Genomic DNA, 22,813 nt, shown 5'->3' on the forward strand with positions numbered 1-22,813 from the left:
ATTCTAGGCCCAACATGGCCCAAAATGTTGAAATAAATTAGTGTGGGTCCAATTAGAGCCCAATTAGGGTTCTAAGCCCATGATAGTCTATTTGGAAGCTTATTGGTCCATTTGGATCCAATAAGGAAGTTCTAGTCCAAGGTGTACCTAAACAAGAACCTTTAGGGTTTCCAATTGTTTGATGACTATTTGTAGTACTTGTATGATGTATTTGATTGAAGTTTTTGATTCACATTAGCTTGAATGTATAGATTACATGACACAAAATTTCCAGTTGTGACATCATCCCCCCGTTAGAGGGAATTTCGTCCCGAAATTCTGTTTGAAAGCTAGATTTGAGAATGCTAGAATAGGTGAGGGTACTTCTGCTTCATTTGATCCTCGCGTTCCCACGTGAATTCTGGCCCACGCTTTGCGTTCCACCGTACTTTCACGATCTGGATGCGACTTTGCTTAGTACGCTTCACCTCCCTGTCCATGATTTCTATTGGTTCTTCGACGAACAGGAGATTCTCATTGATTTCGATTTCGTCGAGAGGAATGACAAGGGTTTCATCTGATAGGCACTTTTTCAGGTTAGAGACATGAAACACGGGGTGTACACCGTTTAGCTCCGCGGGTAGTTGTAGTATGTATGCCACTGGGCCTATTCGGGCGACGATTTCGAAAGGTCCAATGTATCGCGGGTTCAGCTTTCCCCGTTTTCCGAAACGTATAACCCCTTTCCAGGGTGAGACTTTCAACAGTACTCGATCACCGACCTGGAATTCTAAGGGTTTTCGCCGTTTATCGGCGTAGCTCTTTTGTCTGTCACGCGACGCTTGCAATCGAGCTCTGATCTGAACGATCTTTTCTGTGGTTTCGCGAATAATCTCCGGTCCTGTTAGTGCCCTGTCCGACGTATGCGTTCTTGCTAGCTGGGTGTCACCTACTTCAGCCCAACATAACGGTGATCTACATTTACGCCCGTACAGTGCTTCGAAAGGGGCCACCTTGATGCTCGAATGATAACTATTGTTATATGAGAATTCGATCAACGACAGGTGGGTATCCCAAGACTTTCCAAAGTCTATTACACATGCACGAAGCATGTCTTCAAGCGTCTGAATGGTTCGTTCGCTTTGACCGTCCGTTTGTGGGTGATACGCGGTGCTCATATCGAGATGAGTTCCCATTGCCTTGTGGAGTGATTGCCAAAAGCGCGATGTGAACCTACTGTCCCTATCCGAGATGATAGATTTTGGCACTCCATGGAGCCTTACGATTTCTCGTAGGTACAACCGCGTCAGTCTCTCCATCTTGTAGGATTCTTTGATTGGCAGGAAATGGGCAGATTTCGTCAGTCGGTCGATTATTACCCATATAGTGTCCAATCCGTCCGACGTCTTGGGCAGCTTGGTCATGAAATCCATAGAAATCCCCTCCCATTTCCACTCAGGGATTGCCGGTTGTTGTAACAATCCGGAAGGTTTCTGGTACTCCACTTTTACTTTGGCGCACGTAAGGCACTTACTAACATAGGTCGCGATTTCCGCTTTCATGTTAGGCCACCAATAGTGTTGTTTAATGTCCAAGTACATCTTGTCCGAACCAGGGTGAATGGAGTATCGTGTCTTGTGGGCTTCCTTCATAACGGTCTCTCTAAATCCTCCGATTTTTGGGACCCAAATACGGTTCATGAAGTAGTATACCCCATTCTCCTTGACCTCTAGGTTCTTCTCCATCCCGCGTAATGCCTCGCTAGTTCTATTTTCCGCTTTCATAGCCTCTGCCTGAACTGATGCAATTTGAGTGGCTAGATGAGACTGAATGGTTATCGAGTGCGTTTTCGTACGGCGATTAGAGTACTCCTTCCGACTTAATGCATCAGCTACCACGTTGGCCTTGCCTGGATGGTACTTGATCTCGCATTCGTAGTCGTTCAGCAATTCCACCCATCTTCGTTGTCTCATGTTCAGCTCCTTCTGATTCAAGATGTGCTGGAGGCTCTTGTGGTCCGTGAAGATGGTGCACTTTGTACCGTACAGGTAGTGCCTCCAAATTTTTAGGGCGAAGACCACGGCTCCCAGTTCTAGGTCATGGGTCGTGTAATTTACTTCGTGCGTCTTTAGTTGGCGGGACGCATATGCTATCACTCTTCCACGTTGCAAGAGAACGCAACCTAAGCCCTGATTTGACGCGTCACAGTAGACTACAAAATCTTCCGTTCCTTCGGGTAGAGATAGCACAGGAGCGCTACAGAGAGCTTGCTTCAAGGTTCGAAACGCAATCTCTTGTCGGTCTGTCCACTTGAATGGCACGCCCTTTTGCGTGAGCAAGGTAAGCGGCTTGGCGATCTTAGAGAAGTTTTGGATGAATCTCCTATAGTAACCTGCTAGGCCTAAGAACTGACGAATTTCGGTGGGCGTAGTCGGAGTTGCCCATCCTTCCACAGCTTTGACCTTAGAAGGATCCACATGAATTCCGTCTTGGCTTACTACGTGGCCTAGGAAATTCACACTCCGGAGCCAGAACTCACACTTAGAGAGTTTGGCGTACAGCTTTTCCGTTCGCAGAGTCTCTAAGATTTGTCGGAGATGTTGGCCATGCTCCTCTTTGTTTCGAGAATAGACGAGGATGTCGTCGATAAACACAATGACGAAGTTGTCCAAGAACGGTCGACAGATTCGATTCATTAGGTCCATAAATGCGGCGGGTGCATTTGTTAGACCGAAGGGCATTACGACGAACTCATAATGTCCGTAGCGGGTTCGGAAAGCGGTTTTAGGAATATCCTCTTCTCGGACTTTGAGTTGATGGTATCCGGACCGTAAATCTATTTTAGAAAAATAACTAGCTCCTTGGAGCTGGTCGAATAGATCATCGATTCGTGGGAGTGGGTAGCGGTTTTTGACAGTGAGTTTATTTAACTCTCTGTAATCGATGCACATTCTGAAAGATCCGTCCTTCTTTTTGACAAAGAGCACCGGAGCTCCCCATGGCGAGTAGCTAGGTCGGATAAATCCTTTGTCCAGAAGCTCACTGAGTTGGCTGGACAATTCCTGCATTTCAGCAGGAGCCAATCGATATGGTGATTTAGCGAGAGGGGTTGCTCCTGGAACGAGGTCGATTCGGAACTCAACCTGTCTCTCTGGGGGTACTCCTGGAAGATCTTCGGGAAACACGTCCGGAAATTCACATGCTACTGGAATGTCTTGGATGTTAGTTTCTTCTTTGGTCTTGTCCACTATGTGAGCCAAGAATGCCAAATTGTTCTTTCGCAAGTGTTTTTGTGCTTTGATGCACGAGATGAGACGAAGATTCGTACTGGGTTTGTCTCCGTAAATTACTAGGGTTTCGTGATTTGGGAGATGAAGGCGAACGGCCTTCTCGTGGCACATAATCTCAGCATGGTGGGGGCTTAACCAATCCATGCCGATAATCACATCGAAACTCCTAATTGATACTGGCATCAGATCTATTCGTAAGACGTGTTGGTTGAGGGTTAGGGTACATCCGATTTAGATCTCCCTAGTGGATTCGGTTTTCCCATTGGCCATTTCCACCGTATAGGTTTCATTTAGCTTCCGGGGTTGTTGTTTTAATAAATGTTTAAACTTCTCGCTTACGAAACTTCGCTCCGCTCCGGTATCAAATAAGATGCATGCATAAGTGTGGTTTAGGAGAAACGTACCGGTCACAACTGCGGGGTCCTGAACTGCATCACTCTGACCCATAGTCAACATTCTTCCTGCTCCTCTGTTTCCTGGGTTGTTGTTGTTAGGGCAATCCCGACGGAAGTGTCCCGTCCTTCCGCACCCGAAACAGGTGTGGCTAAGCCCTGTATTGTTGCTATCGGCATTGGTGTTGTTGTTATTGCGGGGGTTGTTGTTGTTCTGGTTGTTTCCCTGACTCTGGTTCTGAGAAGGATAAGTCCTGCAGAACCTTGCAGTGTGTCCCCTTTTGTTGCAATTGGTACAATGAAACTCCCTACATTCTCCTTGGTGATGGAAATCGCACTTGTTGCATTTGGGAAGATTACCGGAATAGGGTCTTGAAGCATTTGAAGCAGCTGAGGCTGGAGCATGTGATGTGGCTGGAACCGGCGCGGTGACAACGTTAACTGCCACGGTTTGCTGCTTTTTAGAGGTCTCGGGGCCCTGACGCCCCTTTCTCTTGTTGTTCCGCCCTTTCTTACCATCATCCTCCTTTTTCTTCTCAGTCTCCACTGGCTTCTCGCCCTTTTTGTGGTTATGATCATATAGCCTCTTTGCCAATCTCTTTGCACTGTCAAACGTTTCAGGGTTCGCAGCTATCACATTCCCTTGAATGGGGGATGTCAGTCCCCAGATGAATCGTTCAATCTTCTTTCCTTCTGATGTAATCATACCCGGGCACAACAGAGATAGTTCGCTGAATCTCGATATGTAAGCATCGATGTTCCCATTCTGCACCGTGAGATTCCATAGTTCCTGTTCCATCTTCTGTATTTCGCCTCGGGGGCAGTACTCAGCCTTTAACATCTCTTTCATTTCTGCCCATGGAATAGAGTTGGCGACAGGGAGCGTCATAGCTTCTACGTGTCCATTCCACCAAGTGAGTGCTTGGTCCACAAAAGTGCAGGCCGCGAACTTCACCTTCATCTGCTCGGGGCACTCGCATATCTCGAATACCGACTCTACCTTCTCGATCCATCGCTTTAGGGCGATCACTCCTCCAGTGTCGTTGAAAGTTCGGGGTTTAGCGTTCGCAAAGTCCTTGTAGGTGCACGTTTTAGTGGGTCCTTGATTCGTCCCGTTGTTCGAACTTCCAGATCCTTGTCCGTTACCTCCTCCGTTGTTCCCTCGGTGAAGTTGTGCCATAGCTGTTGTGACCGCAGCAGACACGGCTGCCTGGAAAGCAGTGGTGTCAACTTCGGGTGGAGTTGGTCCAGGGTTTCCGCGAGTAGGTCGGCGAGGCATCTTCTTGTCACGAAACGGAAAGATGTTGAGTGTACGTGGTTTCCGTGAGGTCGTGGTCCTACTGACTAGGTGTATGACACGAACTTAAGTACTTCTATCATTTAGCATACAATCATAGATTCGCAACACATAGCAAAACACGTAAGAGTTCACTAATATCATCCTATGCCTCTTCCACTATGGCAGACTAAACAGACGTTCTCTTTTTGGTGCTAGAAGGGTATAGTTTTAGGTTCCCTAGCTATCCCGTTCTCATCAAGACGTGTGTTAGTTTTACTTTGGAGAGAATGTAGTTGATCAGGCTACATTCACTCCTTGGTATCACTAAGAACAGTCCCGAATTAACTGAGATACTAGTATTATTATTTTTTTTTGTTTGGTTCGACGTTATGTTCCTATTCCTACTGCAAGCAAGCGTGTTTTATTTACTTGTTTTGTTCAGAGTTATGTTAGTCCCTCTTTTGGTTTATAGTTGCATATCAATGTGTGGCTCGACATGCTAGTTCACTATAAACAAAGCTCTGATACCAACCTGTCACACCCCCGAACTAGACGGCGGAAACGTCCGGGGGCTGTCGTGACTCAATTGAATACCATAACATTGAATATATATGAAACATAACAACATTCGTCACCATTCATTAATATAGTACAACCAGTAGCGTTTACATGTCATACATTGTTTAAACATTACATTCCCAAAAATTAAATTGTTCGGTTCGTACATAAATAAACTGCAAGTCGTCACTGAATATGATTTCCTTTGGTTCACTGGTTCCCTGAGAATACAAGTATTTTGAAAAAACGTCAACATATGAAATGTTGGTGAGTTCATAAGTAGTGTTTGAAATCCAATGTTTGTATTGTTTGAAAACCACCAGAAAATCCGATATTTTCTGAAAAGAAAAAGCTTTTGAAAACGTTTGTGAAGATCCATAGGTATGCTTGTTTGTTTCTATACTTGTATAAAAATGTTCATTGAAGTTGTATGCATTTCAAATCTGTATGTATTGAAAACCCTAGGAAAACCCGATGTTCTCCTAATTCCTTGAATTACATGAAGTTACATTGAAACCATTGCATAGCGTATAGTGTCAGTCCCAGGCGACGTTGGATTGTTTTTGAGCATGATTAATTACTACAAACCCGCATTACACAAACGCCCAGTTTATAGCTATACTAACGATCGCGAAGGCGTCGTCCGTACTAATCACGTTATCCAATCGCCCTGACTAGGTGTAGTCCCACATCCGAAGAGAAAGAGGTCACGAAGACCCCGGTACCTCCATTAACCGGTTGGGGATAAAAATGTACGAGGGGTCCCCGACCCGCCTCGCATAAAATGTAGACTTTACTAGCTGTACCAAAGGACCCTTGGGGACCAGTAGTATACAAGCCATTGAAAGTCCATTTACGTCGTGTCGGATCGGTAAAACCCAACACTCCGTAAAAAAAATGTTTTCGGGCCTTAAGATCAGGTCATTGGGCTAGCTAGGCTCAACGAACAAGATTTTACACTTTTGGGGCCCAAAGATGGTGCGTAGACGTCTGTGCACACTCGCATGTATAATGTATTACCAAACGTTACTTGTATGAATCGTAGTGTCGTAGTGTTAGTAGTTGTAGATTTCTATTGGCTCGAGACCGAGCCAATTCGTTTAACAACGACTTTTGGTATTGTAATGTATTGTATTTCGTCGATAGCCGCGGTGCCATTATTGGATCAAATTGCGTATATTGAATTAGCCTTGAAATATTTCTGTTTTCAGCCCCTCATTATTTGTAAAATTTACATTTTCAACCCTTTTATTGAATATTTCCCGGTTTGGTCCTTAAATTAATTTTCTTGACATTTTAACACCAAAAATTATTGAAATTAATATTTTTCAGCATATTTTTCTTAGAAAACAGTTTAAGTCCCTGAAAATGCAGTTTTCTCGGTTTTAATCCCTTCTTTTCGCAACTTTGACAATTTTGGCCCAAATTGGAAAAATTTTGCAACTTTGGTCATTTTTAAATTTAAAAAGCATTTTAAACCTTTGAAAAGGACTTGGATCACTTATGGTCCACTGTTTTACAGAAAATCACAGTTTTGGCCCTCCAAAACAGAAAAATTCGCATAATGGGCCTCATTGGGCCGAAAATGTCATTTTTAGCCCATTAAGCTTGGAATTTATATTTTTAATCCCCTAAATGAGTATATTTCCAGAAATTGATTTATGGAAAATGTTTTGGCACACTTCATCCATCAGAATTCGTGATATGCCCATTTGGACCCTTAATTTTGTATTTTTCACATTTTAGGCCCAAAATTTGTGTTTTTAACCCAAAGAAAATTGTTACTAAACCACTTAGCCATTTTTCTTGAAACACTTTGTATGTAGAAATATATTTGAAGCTAAAATCATTTAACACAAGATATATCTCGGTTTTGAGGGGTTTTATGGCTAGATCCAACATTATAACACATAAATGCATACATATAAGCATGGAAATCATACAAGGCATACAAAATACATATAGATCTACACTTTCACTTGTATTCCCCCCCCCCCCACAAAACTCATAAAAACAGAAAATAGGGGGTATGAAGCTCACCTTGGGTGTGGGGGCTCGGTTTTGCAAAGAAAATGGAAGGAAAATGAAGTGATTTTTTTTTTGGCCTTAGCTCCCTTTGATGAAGATCTCGAGTTTGAGATGGTTCTAGGATGCAAGATCACGATTTTTGCATAGATTAGGAAAGGATTTTGATAAAACAAAGAATTTAATTCATAGATCCAAGCACTTCTTACCTTAGATGAAGAATTTTGTGGGAAAAGCCTCCTTGAGAAGCTCTTGATTCTCGAAATTTTTGAAGAAGGGGGAAGGAGATGTTCTTCAAGATTTAGAGAGAGTAGAATAGATTTTTGTGAGTGTGTGTGTGTGTTGTGTTTGGCCGAGAGCAAGAAGAAAGAGAAGAGAAAAGGTTGAGTTGACATTCCTTGATACATGTTGGTCCATGCATGGAGATATGTGGGATATTAGTGAGGTGGCAACCCAAGTTCAACTCTCCCTTTTTCCTTGGGCTTGGGCCGAGAATGGGGAGAGAAGAAAAGATTTTTGGGCTTTTTGCCCCTAAGCCCAATATTAGAAGTAGCTTGGGTGTTTATTGGCCTTATAAAATAAACTTGTGATTTTTATGCTTTAATAAACTAGATTAGGTTAATCATGGATCAAAGCTTTCAATTCATTTCATTCTAGGCCCAACATGGCCCAAAATGTTGAAATAAATTAGTGTGGGTCCAATTAGAGCCCAATTAGGGTTCTAAGCCCATGATAGTCTATTTGGAAGCTTATTGGTCCATTTGGATCCAATAAGGAAGTTCTAGTCCAAGGTGTACCTAAACAAGAACCTTTAGGGTTTCCAATTGTTTGATGACTATTTGTAGTACTTGTATGATGTATTTGATTGAAGTTTTTGATTCACATTAGCTTGAATGTATAGATTACATGACACAAAATTTCCAGTTGTGACATCATCCCCCCGTTAGAGGGAATTTCGTCCCGAAATTCTGTTTGAAAGCTAGATTTGAGAATGCTAGAATAGGTGAGGGTACTTCTGCTTCATTTGATCCTCGCGTTCCCACGTGAATTCTGGCCCACGCTTTGCGTTCCACCGTACTTTCACGATCTGGATGCGACTTTGCTTAGTACGCTTCACCTCCCTGTCCATGATTTCTATTGGTTCTTCGACGAACAGGAGATTCTCATTGATTTCGATTTCGTCGAGAGGAATGACAAGGGTTTCATCTGATAGGCACTTTTTCAGGTTAGAGACATGAAACACGGGGTGTACACCGTTTAGCTCCGCGGGTAGTTGTAGTATGTATGCCACTGGGCCTATTCGGGCGACGATTTCGAAAGGTCCAATGTATCGCGGGTTCAGCTTTCCCCGTTTTCCGAAACGTATAACCCCTTTCCAGGGTGAGACTTTCAACAGTACTCGATCACCGACCTGGAATTCTAAGGGTTTTCGCCGTTTATCGGCGTAGCTCTTTTGTCTGTCACGCGACGCTTGCAATCGAGCTCTGATCTGAACGATCTTTTCTGTGGTTTCGCGAATAATCTCCGGTCCTGTTAGTGCCCTGTCCGACGTATGCGTTCTTGCTAGCTGGGTGTCACCTACTTCAGCCCAACATAACGGTGATCTACATTTACGCCCGTACAGTGCTTCGAAAGGGGCCACCTTGATGCTCGAATGATAACTATTGTTATATGAGAATTCGATCAACGACAGGTGGGTATCCCAAGACTTTCCAAAGTCTATTACACATGCACGAAGCATGTCTTCAAGCGTCTGAATGGTTCGTTCGCTTTGACCGTCCGTTTGTGGGTGATACGCGGTGCTCATATCGAGATGAGTTCCCATTGCCTTGTGGAGTGATTGCCAAAAGCGCGATGTGAACCTACTGTCCCTATCCGAGATGATAGATTTTGGCACTCCATGGAGCCTTACGATTTCTCGTAGGTACAACCGCGTCAGTCTCTCCATCTTGTAGGATTCTTTGATTGGCAGGAAATGGGCAGATTTCGTCAGTCGGTCGATTATTACCCATATAGTGTCCAATCCGTCCGACGTCTTGGGCAGCTTGGTCATGAAATCCATAGAAATCCCCTCCCATTTCCACTCAGGGATTGCCGGTTGTTGTAACAATCCGGAAGGTTTCTGGTACTCCACTTTTACTTTGGCGCACGTAAGGCACTTACTAACATAGGTCGCGATTTCCGCTTTCATGTTAGGCCACCAATAGTGTTGTTTAATGTCCAAGTACATCTTGTCCGAACCAGGGTGAATGGAGTATCGTGTCTTGTGGGCTTCCTTCATAACGGTCTCTCTAAATCCTCCGATTTTTGGGACCCAAATACGGTTCATGAAGTAGTATACCCCATTCTCCTTGACCTCTAGGTTCTTCTCCATCCCGCGTAATGCCTCGCTAGTTCTATTTTCCGCTTTCATAGCCTCTGCCTGAACTGATGCAATTTGAGTGGCTAGATGAGACTGAATGGTTATCGAGTGCGTTTTCGTACGGCGATTAGAGTACTCCTTCCGACTTAATGCATCAGCTACCACGTTGGCCTTGCCTGGATGGTACTTGATCTCGCATTCGTAGTCGTTCAGCAATTCCACCCATCTTCGTTGTCTCATGTTCAGCTCCTTCTGATTCAAGATGTGCTGGAGGCTCTTGTGGTCCGTGAAGATGGTGCACTTTGTACCGTACAGGTAGTGCCTCCAAATTTTTAGGGCGAAGACCACGGCTCCCAGTTCTAGGTCATGGGTCGTGTAATTTACTTCGTGCGTCTTTAGTTGGCGGGACGCATATGCTATCACTCTTCCACGTTGCAAGAGAACGCAACCTAAGCCCTGATTTGACGCGTCACAGTAGACTACAAAATCTTCCGTTCCTTCGGGTAGAGATAGCACAGGAGCGCTACAGAGAGCTTGCTTCAAGGTTCGAAACGCAATCTCTTGTCGGTCTGTCCACTTGAATGGCACGCCCTTTTGCGTGAGCAAGGTAAGCGGCTTGGCGATCTTAGAGAAGTTTTGGATGAATCTCCTATAGTAACCTGCTAGGCCTAAGAACTGACGAATTTCGGTGGGCGTAGTCGGAGTTGCCCATCCTTCCACAGCTTTGACCTTAGAAGGATCCACATGAATTCCGTCTTGGCTTACTACGTGGCCTAGGAAATTCACACTCCGGAGCCAGAACTCACACTTAGAGAGTTTGGCGTACAGCTTTTCCGTTCGCAGAGTCTCTAAGATTTGTCGGAGATGTTGGCCATGCTCCTCTTTGTTTCGAGAATAGACGAGGATGTCGTCGATAAACACAATGACGAAGTTGTCCAAGAACGGTCGACAGATTCGATTCATTAGGTCCATAAATGCGGCGGGTGCATTTGTTAGACCGAAGGGCATTACGACGAACTCATAATGTCCGTAGCGGGTTCGGAAAGCGGTTTTAGGAATATCCTCTTCTCGGACTTTGAGTTGATGGTATCCGGACCGTAAATCTATTTTAGAAAAATAACTAGCTCCTTGGAGCTGGTCGAATAGATCATCGATTCGTGGGAGTGGGTAGCGGTTTTTGACAGTGAGTTTATTTAACTCTCTGTAATCGATGCACATTCTGAAAGATCCGTCCTTCTTTTTGACAAAGAGCACCGGAGCTCCCCATGGCGAGTAGCTAGGTCGGATAAATCCTTTGTCCAGAAGCTCACTGAGTTGGCTGGACAATTCCTGCATTTCAGCAGGAGCCAATCGATATGGTGATTTAGCGAGAGGGGTTGCTCCTGGAACGAGGTCGATTCGGAACTCAACCTGTCTCTCTGGGGGTACTCCTGGAAGATCTTCGGGAAACACGTCCGGAAATTCACATGCTACTGGAATGTCTTGGATATTAGTTTCTTCTTTGGTCTTGTCCACTATGTGAGCCAAGAATGCCAAATTGTTCTTTCGCAAGTGTTTTTGTGCTTTGATGCACGAGATGAGACGAAGATTCGTACTGGGTTTGTCTCCGTAAATTACTAGGGTTTCGTGATTTGGGAGATGAAGGCGAACGGCCTTCTCGTGGCACATAATCTCAGCATGGTGGGGGCTTAACCAATCCATGCCGATAATCACATCGAAACTCCTAATTGATACTGGCATCAGATCTATTCGTAAGACGTGTTGGTTGAGGGTTAGGGTACATCCGATTTAGATCTCCCTAGTGGATTCGGTTTTCCCATTGGCCATTTCCACCGTATAGGTTTCATTTAGCTTCCGGGGTTGTTGTTTTAATAAATGTTTAAACTTCTCGCTTACGAAACTTCGCTCCGCTCCGGTATCAAATAAGATGCATGCATAAGTGTGGTTTAGGAGAAACGTACCGGTCACAACTGCGGGGTCCTGAACTGCATCACTCTGACCCATAGTCAACATTCTTCCTGCTCCTCTGTTTCCTGGGTTGTTGTTGTTAGGGCAATCCCGACGGAAGTGTCCCGTCCTTCCGCACCCGAAACAGGTGTGGCTAAGCCCTGTATTGTTGCTATCGGCATTGGTGTTGTTGTTATTGCGGGGGTTGTTGTTGTTCTGGTTGTTTCCCTGACTCTGGTTCTGAGAAGGATAAGTCCTGCAGAACCTTGCAGTGTGTCCCCTTTTGTTGCAATTGGTACAATGAAACTCCCTACATTCTCCTTGGTGATGGAAATCGCACTTGTTGCATTTGGGAAGATTACCGGAATAGGGTCTTGAAGCATTTGAAGCAGCTGAGGCTGGAGCATGTGATGTGGCTGGAACCGGCGCGGTGACAACGTTAACTGCCACGGTTTGCTGCATTTTAGAGGTCTCGGGGCCCTGACGCCCCTTTCTCTTGTTGTTCCGCCCTTTCTTACCATCATCCTCCTTTTTCTTCTCAGTCTCCACTGGCTTCTCGCCCTTTTTGTGGTTATGATCATATAGCCTCTTTGCCAATCTCTTTGCACTGTCAAACGTTTCAGGGTTCGCAGCTATCACATTCCCTTGAATGGGGGATGTCAGTCCCCAGATGAATCGTTCAATCTTCTTTCCTTCTGATGTAATCATACCCGGGCACAACAGAGATAGTTCGCTGAATCTCGATATGTAAGCATCGATGTTCCCATTCTGCACCGTGAGATTCCATAGTTCCTGTTCCATCTTCTGTATTTCGCCTCGGGGGCAGTACTCAGCCTTTAACATCTCTTTCATTTCTGCCCATGGAATAGAGTTGGCGACAGGGAGCGTCATAGCTTCTACGTGTCCATTCCACCAAGTGAGTGCTTGGTCCACAAAAGTGCAGGCCGCGAACTTCACCTTCATCTGCTCGGGGCACTCGCATATCTCGAATACCGACTCTACCTTCTCGATCCATCGCTTTAGGGCGATCACTCCTCCAGTGTCGTTGAAAGTTCGGGGTTTAGCGTTCGCAAAGTCCTTGTAGGTGCACGTTTTAGTGGGTCCTTGATTCGTCCCGTTGTTCGAACTTCCAGATCCTTGTCCGTTACCTCCTCCGTTGTTCCCTCGGTGAAGTTGTGCCATAGCTGTTGTGACCGCAGCAGACACGGCTGCCTGGAAAGCAGTGGTGTCAACTTCGGGTGGAGTTGGTCCAGGGTTTCCGCGAGTAGGTCGGCGAGGCATCTTCTTGTCACGAAACGGAAAGATGTTGAGTGTACGTGGTTTCCGTGAGGTCGTGGTCCTACTGACTAGGTGTATGACACGAACTTAAGTACTTCTATCATTTAGCATACAATCATAGATTCGCAACACATAGCAAAACACGTAAGAGTTCACTAATATCATCCTATGCCTCTTCCACTATGGCAGACTAAACAGACGTTCTCTTTTTGGTGCTAGAAGGGTATAGTTTTAGGTTCCCTAGCTATCCCGTTCTCATCAAGACGTGTGTTAGTTTTACTTTGGAGAGAATGTAGTTGATCAGGCTACATTCACTCCTTGGTATCACTAAGAACAGTCCCGAATTAACTGAGATACTAGTATTATTATTTTTTTTTGTTTGGTTCGACGTTATGTTCCTATTCCTACTGCAAGCAAGCGTGTTTTATTTACTTGTTTTGTTCAGAGTTATGTTAGTCCCTCTTTTGGTTTATAGTTGCATATCAATGTGTGGCTCGACATGCTAGTTCACTATAAACAAAGCTCTGATACCAACCTGTCACACCCCCGAACTAGACGGCGGAAACGTCCGGGGGCTGTCGTGACTCAATTGAATACCATAACATTGAATATATATGAAACATAACAACATTCGTCACCATTCATTAATATAGTACAACCAGTAGCGTTTACATGTCATACATTGTTTAAACATTACATTCCCAAAAATTAAATTGTTCGGTTCGTACATAAATAAACTGCAAGTCGTCACTGAATATGATTTCCTTTGGTTCACTGGTTCCCTGAGAATACAAGTATTTTGAAAAAACGTCAACATATGAAATGTTGGTGAGTTCATAAGTAGTGTTTGAAATCCAATGTTTGTATTGTTTGAAAACCACCAGAAAATCCGATATTTTCTGAAAAGAAAAAGCTTTTGAAAACGTTTGTGAAGATCCATAGGTATGCTTGTTTGTTTCTATACTTGTATAAAAATGTTCATTGAAGTTGTATGCATTTCAAATCTGTATGTATTGAAAACCCTAGGAAAACCCGATGTTCTCCTAATTCCTTGAATTACATGAAGTTACATTGAAACCATTGCATAGCGTATAGTGTCAGTCCCAGGCGACGTTGGATTGTTTTTGAGCATGATTAATTACTACAAACCCGCATTACACAAACGCCCAGTTTATAGCTATACTAACGATCGCGAAGGCGTCGTCCGTACTAATCACGTTATCCAATCGCCCTGACTAGGTGTAGTCCCACATCCGAAGAGAAAGAGGTCACGAAGACCCCGGTACCTCCATTAACCGGTTGGGGATAAAAATGTACGAGGGGTCCCCGACCCGCCTCGCATAAAATGTAGACTTTACTAGCTGTACCAAAGGACCCTTGGGGACCAGTAGTATACAAGCCATTGAAAGTCCATTTACGTCGTGTCGGATCGGTAAAACCCAACACTCCGTAAAAAAAATGTTTTCGGGCCTTAAGATCAGGTCATTGGGCTAGCTAGGCTCAACGAACAAGATTTTACACTTTTGGGGCCCAAAGATGGTGCGTAGACGTCTGTGCACACTCGCATGTATAATGTATTACCAAACGTTACTTGTATGAATCGTAGTGTCGTAGTGTTAGTAGTTGTAGATTTCTATTGGCTCGAGACCGAGCCAATTCGTTTAACAACGACTTTTGGTATTGTAATGTATTGTATTTCGTCGATAGCCGCGGTGCCATTATTGGATCAAATTGCGTATATTGAATTAGCCTTGAAATATTTCTGTTTTCAGCCCCTCATTATTTGTAAAATTTACATTTTCAACCCTTTTATTGAATATTTCCCGGTTTGGTCCTTAAATTAATTTTCTTGACATTTTAACACCAAAAATTATTGAAATTAATATTTTTCAGCATATTTTTCTTAGAAAACAGTTTAAGTCCCTGAAAATGCAGTTTTCTCGGTTTTAATCCCTTCTTTTCGCAACTTTGACAATTTTGGCCCAAATTGGAAAAATTTTGCAACTTTGGTCATTTTTAAATTTAAAAAGCATTTTAAACCTTTGAAAAGGACTTGGATCACTTATGGTCCACTGTTTTACAGAAAATCACAGTTTTGGCCCTCCAAAACAGAAAAATTCGCATAATGGGCCTCATTGGGCCGAAAATGTCATTTTTAGCCCATTAAGCTTGGAATTTATATTTTTAATCCCCTAAATGAGTATATTTCCAGAAATTGATTTATGGAAAATGTTTTGGCACACTTCATCCATCAGAATTCGTGATATGCCCATTTGGACCCTTAATTTTGTATTTTTCACATTTTAGGCCCAAAATTTGTGTTTTTAACCCAAAGAAAATTGTTACTAAACCACTTAGCCATTTTTCTTGAAACACTTTGTATGTAGAAATATATTTGAAGCTAAAATCATTTAACACAAGATATATCTCGGTTTTGAGGGGTTTTATGGCTAGATCCAACATTATAACACATAAATGCATACATATAAGCATGGAAATCATACAAGGCATACAAAATACATATAGATCTACACTTTCACTTGTATTCCCCCCCCCCCCCACAAAACTCATAAAAACAGAAAATAGGGGGTATGAAGCTCACCTTGGGTGTGGGGGCTCGGTTTTGCAAAGAAAATGGAAGGAAAATGAAGTGATTTTTTTTTGGCCTTAGCTCCCTTTGATGAAGATCTCGAGTTTGAGATGGTTCTAGGATGCAAGATCACGATTTTTGCATAGATTAGGAAAGGATTTTGATAAAACAAAGAATTTAATTCATAGATCCAAGCACTTCTTACCTTAGATGAAGAATTTTGTGGGAAAAGCCTCCTTGAGAAGCTCTTGATTCTCGAAATTTTTGAAGAAGGGGGAAGGAGATGTTCTTCAAGATTTAGAGAGAGTAGAATAGATTTTTGTGAGTGTGTGTGTGTGTTGTGTTTGGCCGAGAGCAAGAAGAAAGAGAAGAGAAAAGGTTGAGTTGACATTCCTTGATACATGTTGGTCCATGCATGGAGATATGTGGGATATTAGTGAGGTGGCAACCTAAGGTCAACTCTCCCTTTTTCCTTGGGCTTGGGCCGAGAATGGGGAGAGAAGAAAAGATTTTTGGGCTTTTTGCCCCTAAGCCCAATATTAGAAGTAGCTTGGGTGTTTATTGGCCTTATAAAATAAAATTGTGATTTTTATGCTTTAATAAACTAGATTAGGTTAATCATGGATCAAAGCTTTCAATTCATTTCATTCTAGGCCCAACATGGCCCAAAATGTTGAAATAAATTAGTGTGGGTCCAATTAGAGCCCAATTAGGGTTCTAAGCCCATGATAGTCTATTTGGAAGCTTATTGGTCCATTTGGATCCAATAAGGAAGTTCTAGTCCAAGGTGTACCTAAACAAGAACCTTTAGGGTTTCCAATTGTTTGATGACTATTTGTAGTACTTGTATGATGTATTTGATTGAAGTTTTTGATTCAAATTAGCTTGAATGTATAGATTACATGACACAAAATTTCCAGTTGTGACACATATGGGTTATCATAGACAGATTGACCAAGTCTGCGCACTTCCTGCCGATAAAGGAAACGGACAAGATGGAGAAGTTAACCAGGACGTACATCAAAGAGATTATGCGACTGCATGGTGTACCAATATCCATTATCTTTGACCAAGATAGTAGATTCACCTCGCGATTCTGGCAGTCCTTATAAAAATCCCTGGGAACTAGGCTTGACATGAGTACGGCCTACCATCCACAAACCGACGGTCAAAGCGAGAGAACCATCTAGACATTGGAATACATGTTGAGAGCCTGTGTGATAGACTTTAGTAAAGCATTAGATACCCACTTACCGCTTATCAAATTCTCCTATAATAACAGCTATCACACTAGCATTAAAGTCGCTCTATTCGAAGCTCTCTACGGTCGCAAGTGCAGATCACCCCTGTGTTTGGGCCGAAGTGGGGGATACTCAGCTAGCTAGGGGGCAAGTCCCTAACAGCACCTTCACTGGTCCTGAAATCATAAGGGAAACCACATAAAAGATTGTTCGAATTCGGGAACGGCTTAAAGCATCCCGAGATCGGCAAAAGAGTTACGGTGGATAAGGGACACAAGCCTTTGGAATTCCAGGTTGGTGATCGAGTACTACTAAAATTTTCCCCTTAGAAAAGAATGATACGGTTCGGCAAGCAGGGAAAACTAAACCCAAGGTACATCGGTCCATTCGAGATCCTTGCCAGGATTGGACCAGTAGCATACAAACTTCGATTACCTCAGGAACTCGATAAGGTACATCCCACATTTCATGTATCGAACCTAAAGAAGTGTCTATCTGACGAGACACTCATAATACCATTCGACGAAATCGAAGTTAATGAAAATCTCCACTTCGTGGAAGAACCAGTCGAAATCATGGATCGGGAGATCAAGAGAACGAAACAAAGTCGTATTCCCATCATGAAGGTCCGTTGGAACGCTAAAAGAGGACCTGAGTTCACCTGGGAACGTGAAGACCAAATGAAACAAAAATACCCGCATCTTTTCCCAAACCCTTGAAGTCCCAGTCAGAATTTAAATTTCGGGACGAAATTGCCTCTAACGGGGGGATGATGTGACAATAGTCAATTTCGAGTCAAGTCAAAGTCAATAAGTCAAACCGATCGACTCAATTTAACCCTCGCATGTTGGGGTTTACATTATGCAATTACTGTATAACTCGCTATCTTAATGAGAAAACATCATTTGGAACATTTGTGTGTTTAATTTTCTTTAGCCTTGATAGTGCTAAACAATGAACAAAAGCGATAAAACACTATTGCACACTCATCGGGAGTGTGTAGGACGCTAAAAAATGGCTTAACGGGGTTTACGGACCTCGTATTGCGAAGCCGGACACTCAAAAAGGTCACAAATGGTTGATCATCAAGTTTTCTCTTAAACTTTTCCTCTAAAATTCGAGCACAATTTTTTCTCTTAAACTTTTCCTCTAAAATTTGAGATTTAAAGGTTGATCATCAAGTTTTCTCTCATTATTGGTAAGTTTCATCACCCTTCTTATGATTATTACACTTCATTCTACTCAAATCATTGATGGCTTACACAAACTCCATCATTATTGTGTTAGATTCTTGAATTTTCAAAGCAATCCTTCAAGTGTTCTTGAGTTGAACACTTCTCTTCTTCAACATTCAACCACTGAAATCACTCAAGGTGAGTTCATACCCCTCTATTTTCATGTTTTATTAAGCTTTAAGGGGGAGAATACAAGTTAAAACACCAATAACATAACTAAACATTTCTAACAGCTTTCATCAGAAAAGTTCAACTCCATTCACGGACTGTTTTGGTCAATGTAAACACTTTTGTTTTCAAAACCGTTTTAGATGAAAATAGCTCAAGTTTATACCTTTAAAATGACTACTTGCACGTCTCCATACGATTTTTTTACGATTTATGGTGATTTTTACAAAACAGCCTATCATTTCAAGAACAAATTCGGACCAGTCTGTGAATATGAACATTTTAACACAAGTTAAAGACTTCCAAAAATCATGATAAAAATTATGAATAAACTAGACCCATTTTAGGAACTCTCAGATTTACGGATTCAGTTTTCAACTTCGTATGATTTTTCTATGTTTTTTATAAAACAGCGCAGAAAGATTTAAAAACTAGTTAGCAGCTTATAACTTTCATAGCATTTTGTATTATGTTGAGCAAAGTGTATAACAAAAGTTTCTAAATATTGAATGTGTTTCCTTGTTAGTTTATCACCATAAACTAAAATTTATTCATTCATGATATGATTCGTCATTCATTTAGAACACATATATTAAGCTACAATAAGCATAGTTTATGGATTCATAGCACTAATGTATTTTCATAAAAGAGTTCTTATACATTATAAACGTTTTGGATAAACTATAATAGGTATAGTTTATATATCATTTACTTTCAAACTTATTTATCAAAGGTTTTCAGTTTAGTTCACGTAAATTTGTTAATGAATAAATTTGTGAGTCATTCGCTTCGGGTTACTTCCAAAGTAACCAAGTCAAAAAGTCCTATAAATTGTAACCAAAGTCTCTTGTAGGGAGAACGTGATAGTTGTGTATAGATCTATATTGGGTTTGACAAACCCACACATGAGCTGCTTGCAACAGCTAGACCGGCAGGTCTGTGGTGACAAGTGTCATTTAACGGCAACGCCTGAAGAACGTTGTATTACGAGGTCGTCTATGTCTAGTATGGTTATAATAGCTCACATGTGGTATTAACAAATCATAGGATTTACGGGTTCTACTTTTAAATTAGCGAGTTATGTCGATTTAGCTCACAGGAAATTACCTTAAGTATGGAAAGATACTTGTACGCTTTCATATCAAAAAGGGTTTTATGTCGATTTAAAACCACGATTATATCATTAACTATGGAAAATACTTGTTTATTCTTGGTCCTGGGAATTAGGACCACATAACTTTTAAAAGTAAAATATTGGATTTTTCTTGGTGATACACAACACATTACAAAGAACAGTTTCCAAACTCTATATCTCAAAGACTTATGAACTCACCAGCTTAATTGTTGACACTATTTCAAATAACTTGTATTCTCAGGAAATCACTAAACAGGAAATCAAGTGCATTTTGAGGATGGGACGTTAAGACGTCAAACATTTCATATTTTGTCAACATATTGTAATTGATTTTAAAACATGTAATGCATACAATGATGTAACTCTTTCAATTATATATATGTTGGTTGTGTTTACTTTCATCACTATTGTCATTGTTGTTATGATACTAGACATGAAGTCCTCCACCCCCCGAACGTTTCCTCCATCCTTGGTTTGGGGTGTGACAGTATCCCTTAGTGTCCGCTCCACCTCCAAATTTCATTTGCCCACGGGGGTGTGGGGCCATTGTGGCCCATCCTATGAGCAGGCACCCGAGCCATGTATGACGTGTTGATGACTTTAGACTTTGCGTCCGAGTCATCCTCATCACTCTCTTCAGGCTCCTCATCATTCGAATCTATCACTGGTTACGCGGGTTCCTCTTCCACTTCCTCGGGGTCCTCCATGGGTTCTTCTTCCTCTAGCTCTAGCTCAAGCCATCCATTGTTAACCTAGTTAGGGTAGTAGGGGTCTCCAGGAAAATGAAAAACCGCCATAGCATCTGCACGAGAGGGTATAAGCACAAGAAAGTATATAGCATAGAGAAATACTCCTATAGTATATTAATCGTTTATGTTTGGTTCATTAACACTTTTTGAATTTTGAGTTGCTAAGTTTTTAGATTTATTGGGCACCATGATCACTCCCAAGAACATGTTGGTCGTATTTTGAGTAAATATAGTTGATCAGACTATATTTACCCCCAATACGACTACATAAATTGCTCGGGTTTAACCGCGATGTTCAATTCCTCTAAAGACTTTTGTTGTTTCTTATAGTGACGATACTCTAATATGCACACATAGGTATGTCTTTTATTTTTGTTTAGAGTATTTCAGTCCTAATGTATTTATAGTTGCATATCTTGTATGATTAGATATGATAGTTCACTATAAACATTACTCTAATACGAATCTTTCACACCCCCGAACCAGGACAGTGGAAACGTCAGGGGGCGGGTGACTTCATCTTGTAATATCATAACAAGTGCATATAAATGAAATATAGACATCATCATCAGCATACATAAAATATAACAGCATACATGGTTTGCATCATTGTATCCATTCGTAAATTTCATCCCAAAATATAACAAGTGTATGGTGAAAACAAAAATACAAGAATTTCACAAAAGTCCAGAGCTGCCAACATGCTTAATGAATTCCTGAGAATACAAGTTATTTTGAAGAGCGTCAACATATAATATGTTGGTGAGTTCATAAGCATTTTTATATGAAAATCCTTGTGGTAGTTAAAACCCCAGAAATCCAATATTTTCTGTAAAAATAGTCGTGATAGTTAAAACCCCAGAAAGAACCAATATTTTCTATAAAGATAGTTTGTGAAGTCCTGTTTTCAAATCAGTTATAGTTGCGAGCGTGTTCTTGTTTATTCTTGTTTGTGATTTCCCCAGAAAATCCTATATTTTCTGATATACAAAAGTCATGGTTTTAATACCCTAAGAACTATGTAGTGAATTTATTACCAAGGTATTCAACAGATAAATAGTTATGAATTGTAGGGGTGTCCCGCGTAAAATTTTAACTAAAATTTGTTATACTCTAAATGAGTCGTTATAACCATGGTAATATGAAGGAGTGTCTATCTTGACGTTCTTCAGGCGTCAGTTTTGGAGAAGATATTTGTCACCCTAGACTGGTCTGTCTAGCTGTATCGAACAACTCATGTGTGGGATGTCAACCCCGTATAGATCTATACACAAATTTCCGCTCTCCCTCCAGGAGACTCTGGTTATAACCTTAAAGGGTTAAGGCGTACACTAAATAGGTATGGTGAAGGTGCGTCTCATTGGAGTCCTAACCGAAATTTACACTGATAGTTAATCCCGTTATTTATTATAATAAATAACATTAATTGTGTGCATTACCAAAATATTTCGTTTGTATCGCGGATAACCCAATTTTTAATCTTATTGTAAAAAAATGGCTCAACTTTTATGAAAATGGCAATAATTGCCCAAAATGACGAGAATGGCATAAAAGGCCTATATTGATCCAAAATGTTAATTTTAGCCCATTAACACTTAAAATTTTCGAATATGGCCCATTTTGCAAATATATTCATTTTAGGCCCATTCTTACAAAATGTTCAAAAAATGGCCCATGTTTGCTAACTTGTTCATTTTCGGCCCATTTTAATTAGAAATTTCAAAAATGGTCCATTTTTATCTAAATAACCATTGTAGCCCATTAATACCGATAATGACATAAAATGCCCATTTTTCACAAAATGTTCAAAGATATTCCTTGGTTGTTTTTATGGCCGAAAATGCCCCTTTGTAAATGAAAAACTTCTATATTTTATCATTTTCCATATTTTCTTGTCAAAACTTGTTAAAACATATTCTTGGGCTAATCTTTGTGTTTTCTACCAAACATCAATAGAACAATTCACCTTTAGGAGCTAGTTTTTATTTCTAACCACAAAATATGCTAACTAAGTCCAACTTCTTGAGATCTAACCATAAATCTTGAGTTTTTGGACTTTTTGCATGGGTTTCACAACATATAACATATAATATGCACACACAAGCAAATATACAAGATTAACACAAGACTTTGACTTGCATTCTTCCCCAAAAGAAAGAAAAGCTTGAAAATAAGGGTATGAAACTCACCTTGAGTAGTTGAAGGGTGTAGTTGAAGTGATGAGAGGGAAAGTTTGATCCTAAACACTTAGAGTGTTTGATGGACATTTGAAGATTATGATGCCCTAGAGATTTTTTTTAACACATCAAGTTATGTGTAAATAAAATGAAATTAACAAGATAAGGTGTACATTCATTGACCAAGTTGGAATCACTTATGTGGGTTTAGGGAAGGGCCCTTGAGAAAATTGTGTTCTAAAAGTTTAAAGTTTGTAGTCTCAGAGAGTAACTTGAGATTTCTCAGTAAATGAAAATAAGGAAATGTGATATGGGAAGAGGGTTTTACGATCCTAAAGATGTAACATCCGGATTTCCAGGTATTATATTGTATCAGGTGTGCTACGGTTATAGAAAAGATTGATCAAC

The sequence above is a fragment of the Lactuca serriola genome, chromosome 8 (genome assembly GCF_051521515.1).
Source record: "Lactuca serriola cultivar US96UC23 chromosome 8, Lser_US96UC23_V15, whole genome shotgun sequence".
In the NCBI taxonomy this organism is placed as follows: Eukaryota; Viridiplantae; Streptophyta; class Magnoliopsida; order Asterales; family Asteraceae; genus Lactuca; species Lactuca serriola.